The sequence below is a fragment of the Pezoporus wallicus genome, unplaced genomic scaffold, assembly GCF_028554395.1.
Source record: "Pezoporus wallicus isolate ANWC-B61680 ecotype Strahan unplaced genomic scaffold, APGP_CSIRO_Pwel_v1 contig_1876, whole genome shotgun sequence".
Taxonomy (NCBI): Eukaryota; Metazoa; Chordata; class Aves; order Psittaciformes; family Psittacidae; genus Pezoporus; species Pezoporus wallicus.
Window position 1 is genome coordinate 1,033,065 of NW_026638337.1, and position 23,070 is coordinate 1,056,134.

The 23,070-nt window shown below is 38.3% G+C and overlaps 1 long non-coding RNA gene across 5 annotated transcripts; it reads right to left on the reverse strand.

The window, feature by feature from the left end:
* Positions 1 to 959: 959 nt before the first annotated feature.
* Positions 960 to 22,574, reverse strand: LOC130599709 (uncharacterized). 5 transcript variants are annotated; one of them, XR_008972289.1, is made up of 5 exons: positions 22,398 to 22,574; positions 20,573 to 20,638; positions 20,183 to 20,253; positions 15,296 to 15,439; positions 960 to 1,749 (listed from the first exon to the last, which is right to left on the reverse strand). It is a non-coding gene; the product is annotated as an uncharacterized LOC130599709 (long non-coding RNA). The 5 variants fall into 5 exon arrangements; XR_008972286.1 differs by having other exon boundaries at positions 20,573 to 20,659; XR_008972285.1 differs by having other exon boundaries at positions 20,573 to 20,662.
* Between the last annotated feature and the right edge of the window lie 496 nt (positions 22,575 to 23,070).

The following is a 23,070-nucleotide window of genomic DNA, read 5'->3' on the forward strand; positions in this document are numbered from 1 at the left end:
CCCATACTAGACAGGTAAATGGTTATAACCAGTTCTAAAAACATTAATTTTTCTTGCTCCTTGTTAAAAATACTTCAATCTCTGGCTATAATAAGCTACACTAGAAAAATTCTATTTTATTACAAAGTTTAAACACTTTATAGCCTTAGTATTTGCCCTCATAGTCTGCTGAATTGTTCCACATGACTGTGGCTGCCGTGTGTGCGCTGGACACACACTGCTCAGGAAATGAATCAGGGTTGTGCATCGAATTAGATTATTTATAGGCTGGTATATGTGTTTGCTCCAGAAGTTGTGCAGAGAACAAGACAGACAACTACAGGAAGAGAGCGATGGGCATATGGTTAAGGCAGCTGAATGCCACATAGCAACACTCAGTTCTGCCTCTGTGTTTGCCATCAGCTCCTGTGCAGAAGCAGCAAGTCAGACCAAGCACCCTGGCAGATGGCCACCAACCTTGGCTTCCTCATTTACTGGGAGTCCAAACTGAAACACCTTGGCCCCTTTACGTAGAAATGCAAAGCAGCTGATCAGAATGGAAGCTTTGGCTTTTGAGGGAGAATGGAGCTGGAGGCTCAAGGTTAAAAGGCAGGAGAACCCAATCAGTATCATCAACTTTACTACTGACTGAAGAAGTGGATTGGTTTTCTCCGTGGTCAAACAGGACAATGGTGCTTTTCTGTTGTTCTGGAAATACGCAAAAAGCCCCATCAAATACTGTGAAGCTCTTAAGATATCACTGTAATAAGCCTTCAAAAAAAAAAAAAATAAGGTATTTCTGATTCTTTATATACAGAGAAAGTTTTGGATCTTTTAATCTCTTAATTATTCTATATTGCTGCATACTTGCTTTAAAAAGTCTATACAATATAAACACTAATATGCACAGGGATGCAGCATTTCCATTTTCTCTCCTCAAACTCTTTAATGTCATTTTGAAAAGTGCTTTCCAGCTTCTATCAGACCTATCTAACTTTAGTACTCAGTGTAACTGCAACATGGTCATATGGAACAGGACAGGGAACAGTGCAAACAAAAGATATTCTCTGGTTCACAAAATACAAGATGTCCTCACTCTCAGCTGTATAGTATGTCATGTAACCACAGCCACAGAAACAGAAAAACAACAGGAGAGCTGGTAAAAGTTACTGCCTTTTCCTACTTATTTTATTGGTCTACATCACAGGATATCATCATACTGAAAGCTTTCTGCAGTAGTAGGCTACTAAGAAAACAGCACATTGCAAAATAAAATAAAGTAGATCTTATTTGTGTTCAGCAAATAAAACCAAGTCTACTAACACCTTTACAAGTGACCTGAATAGAGTTCCAACAGTTACTCTGACTTCCACATCTGAGTTAAGAGAAATACCACAATGACTGAAAACACAGGTGATGATCTCCATTTTTGGTAGGAAGCCACTGAATGTAAAAATGTAACACAATAGTCACAGCAATCATGAGGTTTTGGTACATGACACAACAGAAATACTTTAACAATCTGTGACAACATCCCAAGCACATGGTGTCTGAATGCTATTAAAGTAGGTGTGCAGGAGACTCAAAGACAATACCATTTTGTAGGATAATTTTCATGTATTAGAAGCCAATAGAGGAATAAAATAGAAATTTAGGTGGAGGCCTACAATCAGATCTTCAGAGTAGAAACCTGCAGTTATCCAGAGTCCCACCAACTCAGTCAGGCCCCTTGGCTATCGAGGTCCATTTGAACAAATCCAGCGGCAGGGCCTAAATATGTAAACAGAAAAAGGATGAAATCAGGTAACACAGCGCACAGCTCTAATTAAAGAGACACCAAACAAGTCTCAGAAAAAATAATCTGTTTAGATCATTACAAGATTTATATTTTTACAACAAAACACTGCAGCTACCGCAAAGTCTGTAGCGATACCTTTATACAGCATTAACTGATCACACCATATTCCCCTTCAGGCAAACATGAGAACCTGCAATGTGTTTGCTCACCTCTTGCATGCTGCTGCTTTTCTTGATATTTATATATATTTTGGTTTATTATTTAAATAAAAGAGTCTAAAATCAATTAAGGTGACATTTTTATCTTCATCAACTCTTCATTTCTACACGCGTAGATTTTTATCCTCTTAGTAACATGGTGGCAAAAATTAAAATTAGATAATCATACCATATTTTAAAACACTAAAACTGACAGAAAGTAGTATTATTTCTATAAAAACATGCACTGTTATGCCTATCTGAAAGCTTTGAGTAGTTCTAGCCTGGCACTGTGTTAAGTGAAGTAGCTTTTTATGCTGGTGTTTCTTCCTAACATACTGATAAGACCCTGTGGTAGCCCACACTAGTATCATATACAATTGCCAATAAGAAAATACACTGTCGCAAAAACCTGTCTACTTTATAAGGAGGTTTGCCCACTGAAATGTGCAACAGCAGTGAAGACACTACAGGAGTATCAGGTTTATGGTCAAAAAAGACGCAGAACCACAGGCTACACTGTGGAGTATTGTCATCCAAACTTCAGCAGCAGCATCTCTCATCCACCCCAGAAAGACAAATTAAAATAAACACACTTTCTGTTAACAAAAAAAATGTTCAGGAGAATCAACTCTCTCTGATTACTTTCATACTTCCTGTTTGATAGCTTAAGATGCAGCAAGACCCTTTACATAAAATAAATCAATAAGTTTAAAAAATATTCCAAGATACATGAGGACACAAACATCTGAAATTCATTGAAAGAGATGTTGATTTGCCTACAGCGCTGATGGAGAGGTAAGGACTCAAACTGCTATTATTGCTAGGTGGGGAAAAATACTATATACAAAGTTTTCTGTTCACTATGCATTAAATTACGGGCATTAAGATGCCCTTTTTGCTGAGATGAGATGCTAACTTTACTTAGACTGCTTATCTATGAGGCAACTCATAAAAATGCAAGGCAGAGGTGACCTCCAAAATTTGTGTGAGAAGGTAATGTTTGTCTTCTTAATGCTGGAGTTAGCTCAGGATAGGTATCAAAATCATGATTTCCGTTTGAATGTTGAATTCCCACTTGTACACCACATGCATGTCAGAAATCAGTACATGGTAAAGAACCTGCAACACCACACTTAGAATATAGTGTCATATTTTGATTATTTTATCTCAAGAGAGTTACAGCCTAAAACCTGGCTGTCACTCAGTTACATATATGTGGACAGGCAATTTTTAATTTCTCTTCCCTGAGCATGCTACATACTTTTTGTAATACTTTAATCTGGACACCTAACTACTAGACAGCACAGACAGCCTTTCTTCTTGCTCTTGCAAAAATGCATTAACAGTTTACATTTCAACAGCTGGTAGTAATGTATCTATTGTAAAAAATAACAAGAAAGAAAATAAAAAGGTGAGGTGGTGGGTTTTTTTTGCTTTGGGTTATGCCTCCCTGACACTAAAGTTGCCTCATCTCTGGTTTAAGTGAGAAAAACCTAGAAACAATTCTAATTCACTCCTCTTTGCTACCATGCCCATACAACTATGCACCAGTGGAAAAGTAGCCAAGAGCAGATGCTATTTCCTCTGCCCTTTCCCCAGTCCCCCTTCTCAGCCTGAGTTGTGGGACATGTTGAAGGGGAAGGAAAGGATGACTGTGGCTGAGTACGAGACCTGGCTACAAATGCCTTAAGCAAACTGAAGGCTTCCTCCTCCTACGGAGAATTCTTACATCATAGGGAAGGATCAGAATAAGGAACTGAATCAATTAATTGTATTATTGAAGTACTCTGGAGTATAGTTATTAGAAGACTTCATAATTTAATTGTAAAGAAATTACTGAACTCTATTGATTATTACTGTAAACCAATTCATTATTACTGTAAACCAACTAAAAAGATCAGCAAATGCAAAACACAACTTTTCATGCTAGACACCCCACTGCAACATTACAAATCAAACCCAACAATTAATGTCCAGTCTTTGGTGGCAGGTGGGGAAATATTCTAAGCAATATTACCTGGGAAGCAATCATAGGAGTGAAGAACTCCAAACAGTAAACAATACAGTTATATTTGAGAACAGATCTTTAAGGTTTCCATACAAATAACTTAATTGCTGATGACACACACAAAGCTGTGCAGCTACACCATCACCCTGCCTGTTCCTCGGATACAACTCCAGCATCACCTTAGATCCCAAATTTACTCCAAATCCTAAGATTCATATTCATAATTTTCAGATACTTTCAGTACATTTCCAAGATGGTATTTTTCGTAATTCTTCCAATCAACTGAAGCATTCAATCAGGTTATCATCATCATCATTATGTTTTCTTCTCTGCTTTTGATAAACACAACCTAATCTCACACTCATTCAGAAAACTGCTGCAAAGACCCTTTTCCTACTTGATCACTTGGAGAACACATTACTGTCTCCAAAGCTCTCCCTGACTTCTCCTGTAATACACTACTTGTCTTCACTTTCAAGGCCCTTCCTCACTTACCAGCACCACAACTATTGTTCCTCAACTGTGTCAGGAAGACAGCTGTGGTTTGCTAGCATTTGAAGCTGGGCCAACTTTTAGGAAACGTAAAGCTGAAAAGTTCGTTAGATCACACTGTCTGATCTGTTTTTTACTTTATGCTTGGCCAAAACACTTTCAAAACCCCTCACTTTTTACTGAAGAAAAAAAAAAAAGGTTTGAATTCTTGTCTCTCTGCCCTTCCTGTCTCCTACCTGTCATTCAGTGTCAGCAGTCCAGCTTCTAGCTCCTCTCTCATCCATGTTACATTTTCAAACAAACCTCTTGAGCCTTTTTCTGTTTTACACCTTACATTTTAGGGAAACTTCCTTAAATATTTGAAAACACACTTCACTACTGTCCTTCAAAGCTTTCTTTGAAACTAAGCTTACTAAAATGCCCCTACAACCCCCATGAGCAAATAAGATGTATACTCACCACCTATTTTAAAGTGTGTAAAGTAGGCAAGTGTGGGGTGGAGAAGGATCCTCCTACACAGCAAATAGAGACATTTCTGTTGAGAGGGATTTTGTTCACTCCTGAAATATTCCAAACTGTCCTTTGAAAGAGTCTCTGGATAAGCTGTGGAAATGATCTATCAGTCTTTTGATTTAGGTCTCCGAGTTGGATGCTTGAAGTATGAATACTCCCCCTCAATTCCTAGTACTTCCCTGCTCATCTATGTATATTTCCTCTTTTCAACAGGACTATATTTACACTGTAAGTATTTAGGACTGCATATAATCTTTTCAGCCCATGTTTGAGTGGTGCCTAGAAGCACAGGAACTTCAATGCCCAAGTAACACAGTAATACAAAACCAGTCTTACAATGCTCTGCTGTATTTTATTAATACCTGATATGTAATTATCATAGAACTATGCACACATGCCAAGTAGAAGATGCACAGCTATGCATCAACTTTAACTTTGTTATTTTCTAAGTTCCTGAATCCTATAACAAAGTGCTGGAACGTGTTCATGGCTGGCACCAGTTGTTTTTTTTTCCCCAGTCTGAATGATGGGCAAATCCTCAAGACAATTCAATACAGTGAAAGAGACGGGAGAGTAAGACTGATGGGAAGGTATATGTAGATCCAGGACACATACAGACCTTCTGGCAGAGAAAGCAGGGTAAGGGAAACAAAAACCATAGAAATCCTTGTCATGTGTGACACATGTCATTAGTTTTTTTCTGAAGTCATCCATGAGACAATAGTAAAATATAGGACTGGTAAGGTATGAAATATAAGGAACCCCTTACTATATGCTAAAAGTTCATGCCCCACAACACACACTTCTCACTGTTAAATTTATTGAACTTTAAATACACCCTATTAAAAAGATTTTAGTAACATGAAGAATATTCCTAAAGACCAAAATAAGGAAGTAAAGCCCCCAGCCATATCTTACATGCTAAGAAAATCTCTGAGTCTCCAGAAACATGATTATTGCTGGGGAAAAAAAGAGAATAAAACATTATGAAGGAACAATGAGCTTCAAGAAGTTACTTGAATCAAATAGGAGTCTCTCACAAATTTGAAAATAGCGCAAACAATAAGCAAAAGTCATACTAGGCATCATGTACAAAAGAAACGGAACAGAACAACTACTACTGCTGCTGGTCTAATTCTTGCTCCAGATCTATTCATCCAGGTAACAGAAGTTTTCAAAGCCAAAAGAGAAGATTTCCTCCTGAAGCAAGCAAACAAAAAACCTAAGACATAGACAGGCAGAGATCAAAACCTGATGAGAATAAAAAAAGCAAAATATTGGATTAATTGATCTATTTCATCATAATAAATTCAATCAATGGCAAAGAGTTAACTGCAAAGTGTCTCAAAAGAATGGATCCGGTTCTATGTTACGGTACAGTTGTTAATCATCCAGACATGGGGGTGAGGACTACGGCATAAAATCTGCAGTCATTTAGGTTACTATGAATCAGGGAAAAGTGCTATTAATAAGTGGACCCCAAAAATGCCAAATCAAGTTTAAATCATTATAGTTCTGTCCAAATGGCTAGCCAGGATAACTTATGTGCACAACAGAAAACAAGGGCCCCAGCTATTAAGTCCTCACTCCATTTCAGTTGTCCTTAACTATCAATAAAAACCTGTTTTTTGAGCAGATCTTTTAGGATATCCTTCAGGAATCAGCTGTGATAGTCCTTTGCCTCAGGATCTTGCTTACCTTGCCTCCCATAAATCTTAGGTCATATTGCTGCCCACTGTCTGTTTTTCCTAGTTTGAAATATAGGTCTTACATGTCTGCCTGCAGTTTCTTCTCATTTGGCTAACTGGAAAAACAACAGTGTGTGTAATACACTACAACCCTTGCCATCCTCCTGCTCTTAGGACGCAAGGTCTTTCTCTGCCATGTCCTCTGTGCTGTGGTACACAGATACTGCTGGAAATGGTGTTCTGGAAACAGCGTCCTTTCTTCATTATCAGTACAAGCCATTTCTTTAACCCTTTGTTTTGCTCTTTCATCTTATGCTTACAAATATATTTTCATCCATCCTGCATTTCTGCCAAACTCAATACTTCTGTTACCACTTACACAGTCTTAATCTAGTTAAACTGATCTGATGCAGATCAGTGCAGAAAGAACATATTATATACTTCTACCTCCTCCTTCCTTTGACATGTGCTCTTCTAATCTTGCCACAATAGCAGCAACCATCACTGGTGAGCTTGCTTAGGGAGAAAACTAGGAGAAAGATCAACCCTTTATTGGTAAGCCTAGAACTGCTTTTTAAACAGTGTAGTTCCATGCACTGGATCACTGGGGCAAGTGAATGTTAGTGTCAAGTGCAAGGGAGATGGTAGGCCTGCCTCTGTTTATTGGAAGTTGCTCATTCGAACATGCAGTAATGGGAAAGCACACCAGATGCTCTGGCCTCAGGAAAGAACCAGGGCACCACTTCAGCTGCTTAGTGAAAGTCTCTGCTCAGTATACCACTATAGTAAAAAAGACCAACCCAACCAACAATAAACCAGGCTGCTTAAACAATAGAGGATAAATAGAAGAAAGCCAATGTAATAGGATTATAAAAATCAATGCTGTGACCTTACCAGAAAAAAAAAAACAAAAACTAAAAACCCACACGAGCTACAGGTCACTCTTTATCCAAAAGGATACTAAAGACCCAGAAAAGGTTCAAATGTGAGCAATGATAAATACTGAAAGCATCCTATGAAAAGAAATTAGGAAGTTTAAAATCATGAGTATTATGCATGGACATATAAAACAACAACTGCTTTAGAGAGGTCAGGTCAGACATTTGTATGCTTGCTAACTTACAACACTAGGAAAAAAAATACACAGAAACACCCACAGTGCAGAAAATTCAAACCTGATCATGAGAAATGTTTTTCAGATCATGTGTCATTTCTTCATATTGATTATCAAGGAAATTCAGTTAAAAATATGAAAACAATGTCCCTATTAACAATAGCATAGCTCAAATTGGTTATTACATAAAGAAATCAGGAAGAAACTTATTTGGAGTTAACATCAGCTGAAGCACTGTGATGTATTTACTCATGAAACAGGAAACTGTTATGGTTTAAGCCAATATGATAGCTCCTACGTAAAAATGTCAACAAAAAGAATAGCAAGTTGATTTCATCATTGAACTTTTATGCACAATCTCACAGTAACTCTTCCTAAAGTTTGCATTAAATGCTATTAATTAGTCATTTTCAACAGGATGGTCAGAGAAGATTTTGAAACAACTAAAATTTGCCTACATTAAGCTCTTATGTATGCAGTAAAGTCAAATACATTAAAAACTAAAATCAGCATTATTATAAACTCATTTATCTGAATCACAGAAGGTTCCACCTAAAACATGGTTTTCCTCATTTCCAGTTTCCTAGAATTCTATTTTTCAAAGACCTAAAATAGAACATTTTCTCCCTTGCCATTTTTTGTAAAGGATTGTTTTAACAAGAATCCTCATCACAGAGCTTGCTGAAAACCACCCAAAAAGTGACTACTTACTGATCACCCGCAAACAAGGCAGTCAGAAATAGCATAAGCACTAACTCCTTAGTACACCACCACTATACTGTTTGTTATCTTGATTAGATCATCCTGTTTTAGTTTGAAATGCATATTGTACAGCAAAGGCTAGAAAATACATTACCCCATTGTATTAGTCATTACAAAAACATAGAGAAAATTATCATTCTTTCTTGAAAAGCAAAGAGTCTTAATTTCATTAAGATAGGCAAGGGAAAAAAATGAAAAGGAGCAAAAGGACGGGGCTTCATATGTTTTGAGGTTTTTTCCCCACTGTGTCTGGGAAGGCAAACAGAACATTATATTGCCTGGGGGTGGGAGACAGTGGGAGAACAGGAGGGAGAGACTGCCCACACTGCTAACACAAGGATGGGCCTTCGTGGCTTAGTCGGTGACTGGGTCCGGTGAACAGGGCAGAAGTAAATGGCTGAAGTATCATGCAATATGATAGAGGGTACAAACAAAGGTGCAAAAGATCAGTAATAGAGACAGCACAAAGAGCCAGAAAGATAGCCTGGGAACTCTTTCCTGGAAAGAGACAATGAAGCTAATACCAGTATGAGAGAAAACAAGAATTCAAAGAGCTACAGAAACTTTGTACAGTGACACTTCCATGTAGGCATGGGTACTGGTTCTGCTAGAGAAGGGAATTTCATGTACATGCTGTTCATGTACAGCTGTCAGTCTGAGAAGACCTTACTGTCTTGCAGTATTTCTCGCAATGACAGAAAAGCTGTCTGGCATAAAAGCGACCCAACAGGTTGCAGAAAGGCAATATATAATTTCTGAATCCAAAAGGCAATATACCTTATAACATTTATGTTCTGACAGCAGCTGACCGTTCACCACTGGAAAACTGGAACATAAAATTTACTCTCCTTGTTTAACTTACTCTTTGGGGGATGACACAGGCTGTGAATTTGTGAGTAGAACTGTCACCTGCCAGATTCACCTTTTACAAGTATAGATTTTGCCTGTGATCATTTTAATTACACAACCCATTGACAAATACTGATCACTTTCTAAAACGGACATTTTTCTTTTTTAAGGTATTTTATCATATGCTTGAAAACATGTACTGAATATACATAACTTGAAATATACTTCACTGTATGCTTACCTGCAAAGTTGCCCCACACACTTTTTTCCTTGGGCAATTGCAATAAACTAAACTTGTATGGGAGAAGGTATAAATTAACTTCATTTAGATGTGAAGGAATTTCTTGTTAAAGGCATTTCTTTGCTCATGCCAATAGCATGAAAGCTATTTGCTTGGTAGTAAAAGTTTCTGGGCTGAAACACACATTTCTGAACTTCTTGTTGGTGATTAATGTACAGTTTAAGAGAGCCATTACTTTGTGATACGCAGCCATAGAAGCCAAGTGTCAGATAATGTATCAGCTTCTGCTCCACTTTAATTCTTATTTAATGATGAGAGCTTTTATTCTTAATGTCTCATTTTAAATATTAAACTGCAAAGATTTCAGCAGGATACACAATAGTTGATTTAAGAGCACAGTACCTGTCTTGTATGAATATCATGTAGGCATTAAATGGAGGATATTTTAATATTAGCCAAAGCATGGTTTTGAACATCTGTCACAATCCACTGTATAGCCTTTAAAGGAAGATCTAATGTTACACTGTATGTATGTTACACTATATATGCACAAAGCTGACATAAGGCAATAAAACTACAACTAACACGGTAAGCTTTCAGGTTGTATTTATCATTTGGTCTGTATGTTGTGCAAATTATTTTCCTGGAATAATTAAAATAGCTCTCGTTGTGTTAAACACTTTCATCTATCATTATTTACACGTCTTTTCCCAGGGTACACAAAAGCTGCAGGCAAGAACCTGTCCCCCCTCTGGCATACAGCCCACAGTTGCACATGTAATTCCCCAGCACGAAACAAGTCAGCGCGCTCAAATCCGCGTTAGAAAGGCGTGCCATGGCATCAGCAGAAATACAGCAGCGGCACGAGGGTATCCCCAGCGCAATCCCGTTTGTGGCAGCGCAGTCCTCACGCACGGTAAGGGCAGCTCCAGGCGCGTGGAGCCGACAGCCACACCGCGCTGCACTGCGGGAGCGGTCAGGCAGCAGGCAGGGGACTGGAGCCCGCGGCAGCAGCGCCGCTGCCACAGGCAGGCAGCCGCCCGCCGGGATCGCCTCGGCCGCGGGGCGGACCGGGCCCGCTCGGAGGGGCGCACACCTCGGAGTCCCGCGCTGTCAGCCAATGGGGAGCGAGCAGCAGCTGTCGCGGCGGGAAAAGGTCCGCTCGGCGCCGCGCCCCCTCGCCCCCAGCTGCGGCGGGGAGGAGCCGCCCGCCCGGGTCCTAATGCGGCGGCGGCGCCGCGCTGCGGGTGAACGGCCCGGCCGCTGCAGCTGGCCCGAGGCACCGCGGCGAAGCCCTGCTCGCTCTGACGGAGGCAGCTTCCCCGATCGCGCTGCCGGCGGGATCAGGCAACGCTTGACTCGGGTGCGATGTCCCAGAGAAGCGGCTGAGCCCACCTGAGCCCACCCGTGTCCGGAGCCACGGGAGAAACCACCTCCCGAGGAGAAAGGGACGGAAGGACCCAACAGGAACGGGAACAGGCCAGGACCTTCAGCGCCTGACATCACGCCTGTCTGTGCTCATAGAAACCCCGATTAGACCTCAAAGCCCAGCCCCTCCGAACTGCCCATCTCCATCACACAGTACAGGAAGGGAGCAGGTGGTCAAGTGAAAGCAGGACTCAAAAGTGTACATGCTGCAGCATACACTATGAGATTCCAGGATCTCTCCTGACAAATGAAGGAAGGATCTTGACAAGCCAAAGACTCAGAAGACACACATGAAGAACAGGCTGCTGAGGCAGCTTTTACCCCTGTAGAGGTGGAATATACCAGTATGCCTCATTTCTGGCCTTTGCTGCTACCTGGGGTTATTAAAGGCACATGTGTACAGGAAGGCAGAGATATTGCCCTCTGCACGTACATACACCCCGTTCTCTCCAACACATCAGCCTGGCCAGAGCCACAATTTCTGATGTATTTTCACTTAGCTACCTCCTTCCTCTCCTTGCCTATACTTCAACACCACTTGCAGCTGCAGCAGTAGCATGGTCATTTTTTATACCTTTTATACTCTTTCAGTGAGGCATCCTTATGTGACCCAAGATGACTTGGTCTGGGGTGCTAGAAACAAGACTGAAGCGGCTACTTTATTGCCTTCCAGTGTTTCCTGTGGAAATTGTCATCACTTTTGTTAATAGTTACACATAGTTTTCATTAATGTGTCTACAGTCCTGCAGCCCCAAGCAGACAAGGGACAGACAGATAAGCTCCACATCAGTGGAAGCAGAGCTAGGTGAGCATCAAGAACCTCCTGAAAACGAGCCAGGAGACAGAAAACCTTGCACCCAGTGTACAGCCATGGGTAGTGTTAAGTGAAAAATTTATGGAAAAAGCACTTTAATATAAATATATCCGTTCACTTTGGCATAAACTACTCTGCTACGTATCATGCATGGCAAAACAGGACTGTTATTTAAAAGCCAGAGTACCTGACTCATGGTATGTTGTATCTAGTCTGTCACAGCAATCCATCTTACTCCTATCAAAACCACAGGTCTGTCATCCAGAGAACAAAAATTATGGAGTTATATACATATTTTCAGTACACAAATCAATGCAGGCTGTGAGTACACATCTGTCTCCATATTGCAGATACTCAGAAAATGTAGGACTAGAACCCTGAGCCAGTTTAAGACCTGCTTGTTACAGTGTTCTGGTATGAAACTTCTTTAGTGTAACTGTTAATGTGTGTGATGCTGTCAACAGGTAAATCTGTTTTGTCTTTCACATTTCTATTAAACAAGGAAAAACTAAATCGGTAAGAAAATAAAAATTCAAGGAGAGGTAAGATAACCAGAGGCCAACTGGTTCATTCTAATTACGGTTTTCACAATATGTAGGGCATTAGATGTGTGCTATCAACTTCCCAAATAAAAGCATTTCTGAGTCTGTCTAAATTATTAAAAAATACACAGGTGGCAATGCAAAGCAGGTTACTTCTGTAGTCTATCACCAAATAGTCCAGAAAAGAATACATTGAAACTATGCCATGTTATTAAATAAATGAATGTTTCTCCGTTCCAACTTAATGCTCACCAGACAAACGTAGCCTACAAACTCATCAGAACAGCAGTGTGAGAAAGAGCAAATGGACATGGTAAAACACAGCTTTTTGAAAGCAAGTACCCTGATGGAAAGCAAGTACACTAATTGATAGCACGTGTGTCCAATGTGCACCAAACTTACTGAGGATTCAAATGGGTCTGAGCATCTTCCAATTTTTATATGCAGTGGCATCAAGTTTCACTGTGGGCTGCACTATTGAGGGCATGCCTTTAAGCTGGCGTGTTCGTTTAACATATGAGTCATTTGGTGTGGAAACAACATAACAGAAACATCCACAAACTAATGAATTGTGAAAGAACTACAACATTTTCCCCCTCAGGCTTCCACCTACTAAAGTGTCAGAAATAAAGCTAATATGCCAAAAATGATTCAGCAAAAGAGGAATTAAACACTAAATGTCAGTCAACCCTTTCGTAAGTCAATCACTTGTTTTAACTGTTTTTATTTGAAACAATACCAGTCAGTACAGTCACCTTAGAAAAGATCAAGAGAAAAAGACACTCCAGCCTTGATTTTTATAACTACTGCAACTGCAGATAAGATACCTTTATGTCATGGAAACTGCAAACTAGGTTTTTCTTGATTGATATTGTCCTTCAGAATTTGAGGGGTTTTAAAACTTAAGAAGAGCTCACCCCTTCTTGTTTTTCCTCCCTAGAAGTTGGCTTAAAATCTAAACAGATCAAACAAAGAACTAAACACTTGCCATGCAGTGAACCAGAATGAAAGACTAGCCTGGCAAAAAATGTTGTGAACAGCCTAACTTCCTCATCCCAAGTTACTTCAATAGCCTACAGAATCATAGCAGTTTAAAAAACTACTTATAAATATATCTAGGTAGATATCTAAACTTACATTCACATATCTAGCATTCATACTTCTCTGGTGCAGCTAGAGGAACCTAGCATGCCCTTACATTACAGTTGCTGATTTGTGTTTTGCGTTTTGGCACTGAAATGAGTGCATAGCACTTTGAGGGCCAGATTTTGTCTCCCACCCACCTAGAAAGTAAAAATGAAAAGATGAGTGTTGCAGAAAGGGATATTACATAGAAGTCACTATTAGTCACTTCCGTACCAATCTGATTTCAAATGAGGAGACTGCTTACCTTAATCTTTTCAGGTCTAACTTGTACACTTGTTATCAGGCCTTTGGAATCTGGCCACAGACCTCTCTGGATTTCATCTACCAGGCACACTCTGTACTTTCCCAGTATCTTAGTGAGGAGGATACCCTTGTTCAATTACTGCTGGCTTAGGTACCTGTTAAGTTATGGTGCATGTATGTACCATGCAACTGAGTACAGCGCAGTTGGGTTCTGTCAGCTAGGCTGGCACTGCTCCCCCCCAACAGGATACACCACAGTTCTGCTGCTCTCATCAGGTGCCCATAGGAGGTATCTGTGTTTGCACAATGACATGCCTGAGCTCCTTATCCTTGCCTCTTCACAGGGCTAAGGCCTCCTGACAGGCACGCAGTGTACAAAACGCTGTTACTGCTCTCAGACATTAACTACCACCCCTCTAACCAATGTAGTCCATCTGATTAATGCCTAATCTGCTTGTGAATCAGCTCCTGAGCCACCACAGCTTTCAGCATGGCATAAGAAAATTAAGAGTTCTTGAGGTGTGTCAAAATCCTAATTTCACTGCTGGCACAGCTACCTCAGCTATGAAACTAGTTCATCAGAGGAATGCTCAGTCTCTGTGCTGCTTTTTACTACGTAGTATATACTCAGGACCTCAAAAATACCTTTAAGAAGAAGCTTTAGGAACTGCCAGCTATTACCGGAACAGTTCTACTGCAGTACTAACCACCAGCGCAATTCAAGGAGTAGAAAGGACAAATTCTTTGTGAATTTCAAGAAGTCAGTATACGCATGGATATGAACATAATTGGTTTTGGTGAAAACAAGAATTTTTGCTTAAGGAATTGTTGGCCTAAGCTGTTTCAAAGACTAAACTAAAAGGAACCACTTATACTGTAGTTACTGTAAAACTTCCACTGGTGTGAAGCTTCTAGCAAAGTAGTACCAGTGTAGTGACTTAGCATTCTGCTGTTATACTTTTTTTTAACCTATACAAGGATTAAAAGTTTCCTGCTATGAGTAATTTTTCAATAATGACAGAAGTATTTCATATCTCCTGCAAGTTGGATGCAATGCCTGTTAGAACAGTTACATGTATAACGGTGAAATATGCCACCAGAGGCTAGCTGTAACATACTCTGAATGCAAAAGAAAGCTGTTCTTTTTAAATGACAGTTCACAATATTAAATTTTAAATATTCAGAGAAACAGGCTCATTAACAATGGCCATAAATGGCCACTAACTACTTCTCTAAAATAACTTACTTTTCTAAAGACACTTAACCTTTTTTATATGCCAGAAATCACTAAGTAAACTAAAGTTGTTGTACACTGTTTCAGAATTTAAAATACTACACGATGCATAGTCATGCTCCTACTTTTCATATTTTAGAAGAAATTTTCATTGAACAATCAGGCAAATCTTCAGAGAGATATACAAACACATTTTACTGAGAACTATCACATACTGTTTAATACATTGCATGCAAATTCTTACCAAAATGAAACTGCTTTTGAAGATGCTGCATCCATTGTTATCCTGAAGATATCCATTCGTATCCATCATTAGTACCCTGCTTGCCTGGCATTCAAGCTTCGGAATGGATTTCTGACAAGCAACCCACACCTACCAAAATGGTTTCTAGAAAGCAAATTTAAAAGATGTAAAACACGGGAAACGAGCCAACATTTTACAAATCACTGCAAGTGCAATGCAAATAGTCAATATAAAATTAATTCTGAAAAGTTTATCATTTTATTCTGGACTATAATATAACCACAGTTGTAACATTATACTTTTAAATCACTAGTTCACCTATTGAAAAACAACAAAAGCAAAGTTCCTCTTATCCTGTTAAATCTCATCTACCTCATCTCATTAAGGGTAGTCATTTGTTGGGAAATAACTTCTTATAAAAAAGCAGGATAAAGGAATATTATTCTTAATCATATTTAAGGTCTTCTAAGGACTAATGAAAACTGAAGTTCCAGTTCTGCTGGACAGCGCATAAACACAGAGCAGTAAAAGGTCCCTGGTCATATAAAAACCAGCAGTCTGAACAGATAAGACAGCATGGGGGAAAAGTTCACACACAGCACAAACATTGTGATTGTAGTAAATGTAACACTAGTTCTGTTTTGGGGGTGGCTTTTGCTTCTGTTTCCAGGAAATGGAAGGATATACAGAGTAAGGAGGGCAGATTGGGTGGAGGGAATCAAATGAAGTAAGCAGTATTAAAGCAATAGAGGCGGAATGGACAGAGAGAAGGTGGAACAAATGCTCAATGAGCATAGGACAGAGAACAGCTAATTAAAGCTAGTGAATGTTCTCTGAATGGTCAAAGGTCCCCTAGGCTTTTGGCTCTTTCTGTTCCTGCTTGCTAGTCTCTGACTAGATCCTTTCTTTACTGCTCCCAGCCTTTGAGCAGAAGGGCTATAGTGATTTTCAGACTTTTCCCCATTAGGATCCACTCCCCTCCTTTTAATGTGGATCAAGATCTCTTCCTAACCTGTAGCTTTAAAACAGGAATCATCTGAATCTGCTCAACATTATCTTTACAGAATGAGCAAATGCAAATCATCCTTATTTGCAAGCGATCCAAGTTCTGATATTCTGACTTCAACTTTCTTAATTCATTGTTAGGCAACACATAATGGACAAGATTCATTTACACAGCAGAAAAGCAAGGCAATTCACTGTTACATAAAACAACAGCTGAAAGTGTGATTGGAGCATCTAAAACATCGTGTTCCTTGCTGAATAACAGAGTTAAGCTGGGATTCAGGTTAGGGACAGCTGCTCTATAGGCTCTGATGCGTGAAGCCAGATGGACATATTCTAACCGTTCACAGTATGCACTGTTCTTGTTCTAGTATTAACTGAATAGATTAGGCTTATATTAGAAAGGAAGATGCATTTTTATTGTCAAAACACCCATGGTTTCTAGCCTGTAGCACAGATGGAGGTAAGTCCGTGTAAAGGGCAAGTTTGCTCACAAAGTGAACCTATGAAACTGAAATGCTGTGACTTTTTATGGGGCTCTAAGGATAAAGGCAAATAAACTAGAACAAAGTCACTTTCTTCTGGTATAAGGTCTCCAATACAAACAGTTTATACAAGCATAGCAACTGCAATACAATTAAAAATTTCTGGAATGGGGCCAGCCCTAGGTTGTTTCCTTCTGTGCAGAAATAAGCTACCAATATATGCAGTTTTATACTGATACAGCTCTATTCACACTGTGGCAAAAGATGGCTGATACTTCAATTATGCCAGTACAGATAAAGTAGCAAAACGACTGATAGAGAACTTGGTGTCTCAGATAGAATTCATTTACCTATTGCAAGATAGCAGCAATAGTCCTAGTACAGGCAAAGCTTTAAAGCACTAATTCTTCACTTAAAAAATAATCCCTTCTGTGAAATTCCCAGAACATCACCCACCTTTGAAATGTTAATAGAATTACTAGAGACAAACCAGACTTTGAATTTCCGCCAGATTCTGTCAAGAGTTCAGCTGACAGGTTTTCTCTGTGCCACTCAGGTGTCACTATTCTTTTCATAACACTTTTTGTTTTAAAAATAACTTTTTTTTTCTTTTCAGCAACAATGCTGTGATGATTTTGGATCTTAGTAAAAACACTGGTAAAAACAAAGTGTGTGTTTTGGCTTGGAACATACACATAAAAGCAAATACTCCTCCTCAACCAGACTACAGCTTTGGAAATTATCTCTGACTTGCCAATGACAGTAACAGGCAGTAGTTATCCAGCAAAATCCCTTTAGTTCAGCTGCACAACTGTACTTCCACCACTATCTATAGTGGTGGCAGTACTATTCTGTAACTATCTCTATATATAGATAGTTCTCTATGTATATAGATATATACAGCCTATAACTATAGATAAAACCCCTATAAATATATATATATATATATCTATATATATACACACACACAATTTTCTATACTGTATTTGGTTGTTTCAAACAGCATCTGCAAATTCAGGCTACACTGTTAAAAAATCCCAATGTTTTTGCTTCTACAGGAACAAACTTCAGTTACTTCCTCAGGTGGTCCTTGAAGGAAAACAGAGCTAAAAATTATAATGTTTTAACCAGTGTGTTCCCATTAGGACACTATGAATAGTATCCTCAAGACAACTGAGTTGAGACACCAGAATCACCTGGTAAAACAAGAATGCATTTTCCTCCTTACTTATGACTTGTTTTACAGTAGCTTTCAAACCAGACTCAAGACAAACGCATGTATGCGTGCTTTTGTCTCCCCATCTGTCTCCCCGAAAATAAGACTCAAGCTCCCAGAAATCTTTGGATAAAGTAAAATATCTACAATAATAACTTGCTTATCAAAGGTGAACTGTATGTGCTTCATTAAGAATATGAACCAAAACCAGTATGTAAAAGATATTTTTCCATCTATGTCCACAAGCAATGGTAGATCCATTTTTTTTTTTGGCTGCCTTGAATAAGAATGTCAAAATGGTGGGAACCAAAACTGGCATAGTTGTTGGGTGGTATCCAGTCCTGCTATCATTGTTAAGCCCTAAGGTAAGCTATATATGAGTTCTCACAGCCAACGAGCCTTCTCTCAGACAGAGATCTCTTGGATCATGAGTCCCAAGAACAAGGTAAGAGACATCTCTTTTGCACTTTTGGACAAAGGAGAGGAAGCTAATTGTGTTCCAAGAGGAACGGAACAAATATATTCTGTAATACTAACATATCAATGTATTTGGCACAAAAAGAGGTATGTGCACAGCTTCTATATTGCTCAGATACCATGCTTCTACTTTTCAGTGCTAATGGCACATCCTTACCTACAGTGATACAGTCTGTCTCTTAAAATACATCACTACTATAAGACTGAATGTGCTGCCTGCTATGTGATTTCTTTCAACCAGCAAGAACTCTTAGTAACTGTTGCTCAGATTTTATGACCTTACAAATTGAAGAGGTGCAGAAATTCACTCCCAGTTGTTTAGTATACCTGTGACAAGAATTACAGGATCACTGAATTGTCAAGGACAAGAAAAAATATCTGTATTTTTTGTCATCTGTGAAGAAACATGCAACTTACTACAAGCACATATTTCTTCCATTAATTACTTAAATTAATTAGAGAGCTACTATGAAAATACTTGTATTTTAATAGTTTTGTTTAACCAATTGCTTGGCAGGAATAGTTGCTTATTTTCTTAAACCAGATAATCTACTTCAGATGCACCTGTTCTTCTCACAGTCTGCATCGTCTATAGAACTGAAAATAGAAACCTCATATCGCCTCATTGATGTTAATGGTTCACTGAAGTTGAATATTTCTTAAACTTAAGACATGTATCTCTGATTTGCTTAATCTGTTCTGTTAAACTACTCTCAATTTTTATTCTTGATCTCAAAATCCTCACCCTTTATATTATCTTTCTCTTTCTGAAGAAGGCAAAAAAGTAAGTCTATAATTGAAATTAGGTAACCCCTTAAAAAATATACTAAAAAAAAAAAATCCCCAAAGCTTTAATGTTTTCTCTTTGGAACACTATCATGCAGAAGCAAACTTTTTTAAACAGAAAAAAATTCTTGCTCTTTTTGTACCAATTACAGAACTATTTTCCACCTTTTCCTCCCCCTCTTCCCCAAAACAGAGAAGCAAAGTGGAAACTGGGTGATAAACTAGTACAGATTACTGGAGATGGCCGTAATGGCTCCTGTTCCCATTGCATACCCTGTTCTTCTCCAAGCTTCCTGCTTCCACTACTGAGGCAGCAGTACCCGCTGCACCACTGTGCTTTCTGAGATCAGAAATAAAGTGCAGAAGCACCAGTTCCAGGTGACTGCAAGGCTTAAGGTTACAAACTACACTGAGCTGTTGCAACACAAACTGAGCTACCCTTTCCCTTGGGAAAGTGGGGACCAGCTAGATGAGGGAACGAACCAAGTTAATCCCATGATCAGAACAGAGCCCCTAACACTTATTCCAATATAGAAGCTATTACATCTAAATTATGCATGCATTACCAAAAGACATCTCTGCCTTTGCAAAATGGAAATTGCAGTAGCTGAACTAGCTATGCACTCACAGCTACATGTTGGAAAACAAGATAAAAATGTGTCTGGGAATAGAACTAGAGATTCATGTTCTGTGCCAGTGAAAAAGTCCTCTTTAGAAACAGGACTGCTGAAATGTTATATGACTATATAATGCTTGAACTGTAACTAACAAAACCTCTCACAAATGTAGGCATATCTATTTTAAATGTAAATGTTAAGTGAAAAATATTTATAGTTTAAATTGCACTCTTTGGTACTTAATTATCTTAATTTTCAAAAGAAGGAACATCTAAGTTCCTCCTCCAAAGAAATTATTTACCTGAACTGTAGCTTGGGAGTCCCCAGTAGTCAGTCTGTTCTGAGATTCTCATCCCACTGAATGTCAAAGACCTAGTGTTTCAAGGATGAGATTTCAAAACCACTTAGTGATGACTTAACTTTGTCTCACTAAAGATAAACCAACCTTTATTCCCACTCAGGTCAGCTCACTGATTTCATGGAAAACACATTTATAAAGCAGAGCTGAATATTTTCAGAAATTCCACCCATGAGATAAAAAGGAAAAAAACAACAAACAGAAACTGATATAAACAATTTGAGACTTCTTGATGTATGATAAATCAAGTATTTATGTATATTTGTGTATGTTAAAAGTAATTGAAATTGCTTTTAACTGTTTGCTGGAATAATATAACCTCAAATACCTTACCTTCTCACCCTTCAGATACAGGACTCTCTTTGAGGAAACCCCAATTTTGACCACAAACAGGAGGTTCTACTAGAAACAATAATAGTTCTGCTGAAAGATTCAGATGAAAATATACTCACTGCTTTCAATATCCATATTACAGACATCATAAGCACTATTATTGAATAATCCTGAATTTGTTTTACGTTTTACCCTTGTCCTACTTTGGCTCCTATGGAACCATGTTCAGTAAAAGTTTGACTTCATGTACAGCTAGAATACATTCTCACCAACAGGAAAACCTAATATGCTTGAGAAAATTGTTCTTCAAATGTATTAAAAATAAAGTCAGATGTATCAAAGCCCTCAGTTTTTATAATTCTGTAGCATTTATAAAAAAATATTTTAAAATTGGTATCTGGTGAACACATAACATTCATACTGCAAAATAAACCCAGAACACTTAAGAAGTATCTCCAAAATTAATTCTCTTGTGTGATGATTTCATTGAAATGCACTTCAAGTTTTAGAACTTCATTGAAGGAACAGCCTCTTTTTCACTAGTGCTGTCCATGTTTGGAGGACTCTAACAGTTCAAAAGCTTTTCTTAACTAGTTTCTGAACTTTAATTGTCTGTTATGTTTGTAGAGATTTAAACAAGTATCTTCATGTTTTCTCTAAGGGGAGTAGAGGCCTACACTAAAATAGTACAGTTCTTTCTACTTCACTGAAGTTCTTCAGCATCATTACTGTACCAGCATAGCATTGATAAGAAGTTAGTGGCATTGATAAGAAACTAAGCAAGTGCACAAAACCAGGCAGAACAGGAGCCTATGGACCCAAAAGATACAACAGTATTAAATTTACCAAATCGAGTACTTTTCATTCTGTAGGACTTTTAGCAAGACAAATGGTATTGTAAAAGCTTCTCAGATAATATATACATCTATAGAGATATATTTTTATATATGCAAGTCATCTAGTAATTTAGCAACAAAGTAGACAGATATCATAAAAAGGTTCTAGATCTGTGTGCACCACTGTAAAGGCTGACAAAATCTACTCTGCCTTTCTGATAAGAAGCAATTTGATTGTGGGGGTTTGGGGTTTTTTGGTTTATGGGTTTCTTGTTTTTCTATATCATCACTTGTACACTGCAAACAGTTCTTATGCAGAATATGAGTATAAAGCAACTACTGCTGGGAAGTCATTATGTTATAAAAATAATTGGATGTCTAGAAAAAACGAACAAACAAAACCCACAACTTACAGTAACCATTCATCTAAAATTAAATCCTGATCCAGCATTAGCATGCCAAGATTTGAGGATCCATTTTAGAAAAAAATCTGACTCACAGAACATTAAAACCCAGATTTTTTTTAAGTGGAAAATTTGAAGGTATTTTGGGTTGTGAAAACTTGACCATAGCTTCCTTTTTATTTCCCCTGAATGATTTGAGACTTAATAATTAACACTTACATTCAAAACAGCAACTCTGGCTTAGCAGAATATTGAATTCAGAAAATAAACACATAAGAAAACTCTGAAAAAGAACTCGTAGCAGAAGGGAATCATGGCATTATGATCATCATAATCTCCATCCTGAATTACTCCACACATGATAAATTGTGCTAAAATAATTTTTCAGACAATTCCCCTCCACACATCTCATAAGTGCACATGCCACTGCATGTGTCTTTTCAGTTCAAGATCTTTATAAGTCAAATGACCAACACAAAGGCTGTCAGGCTCCGACATGACACTGCATGTAAGCTAATTTAAATGAAATGCCAGCCTACCAAACCAAATAAGTATAATAAAACCAAAACAAAACGAAGTACTAACCTGAACTTGACAAAGCACCTCTTAGCTGCATCGGAACTACTTCCCAAATGAAGACTCTTCTTTGCAAATAAGTGAGCTTTCTTCAGATCATTATTCTGTGGCACAGGCTCCTCCAAATGGCAGAATGAATGTATTGCCATTATTAAAAAATTCCAGTTTATTTGAGGAGATTGAACTGAAAGCAAGAAATACAGTGGCTTTGTTTTTGTAAACTTACTGAAAAGACTATACTTAGTTTTCAAGAACTTGTTATGTATCCATAACATTTTAAAACACACAAAGGATATGTATATGCACTGACTGATAAAGTAAGTGTAAATGACTTAACTAAACCAGATGGACATCCAGATAGTTCATTTGAGAAGAAATGCCCAGATAAAGAGCTTCTACATAAATACTACTATAAAGCACACTTTCAATAAATTTTAGGCCTATTTCTTGTACAGTGGGCACACAGCAAATAAGTTTTCACATAATCATACATGTATTGTTGCAGATGATTTACTTGTAATTTTAAATTATCTTCAAGTAATTCAAGTTATTCCTTCCAGTGTGAATTATTTTATAACCACAAATACCGAATGACATCTACCATTATTTACTAATATATCCAGCCCTCAAGTTCCCCACAACTTTCTCTGATTTTATAGAACATATACAGTATTTTACTTTG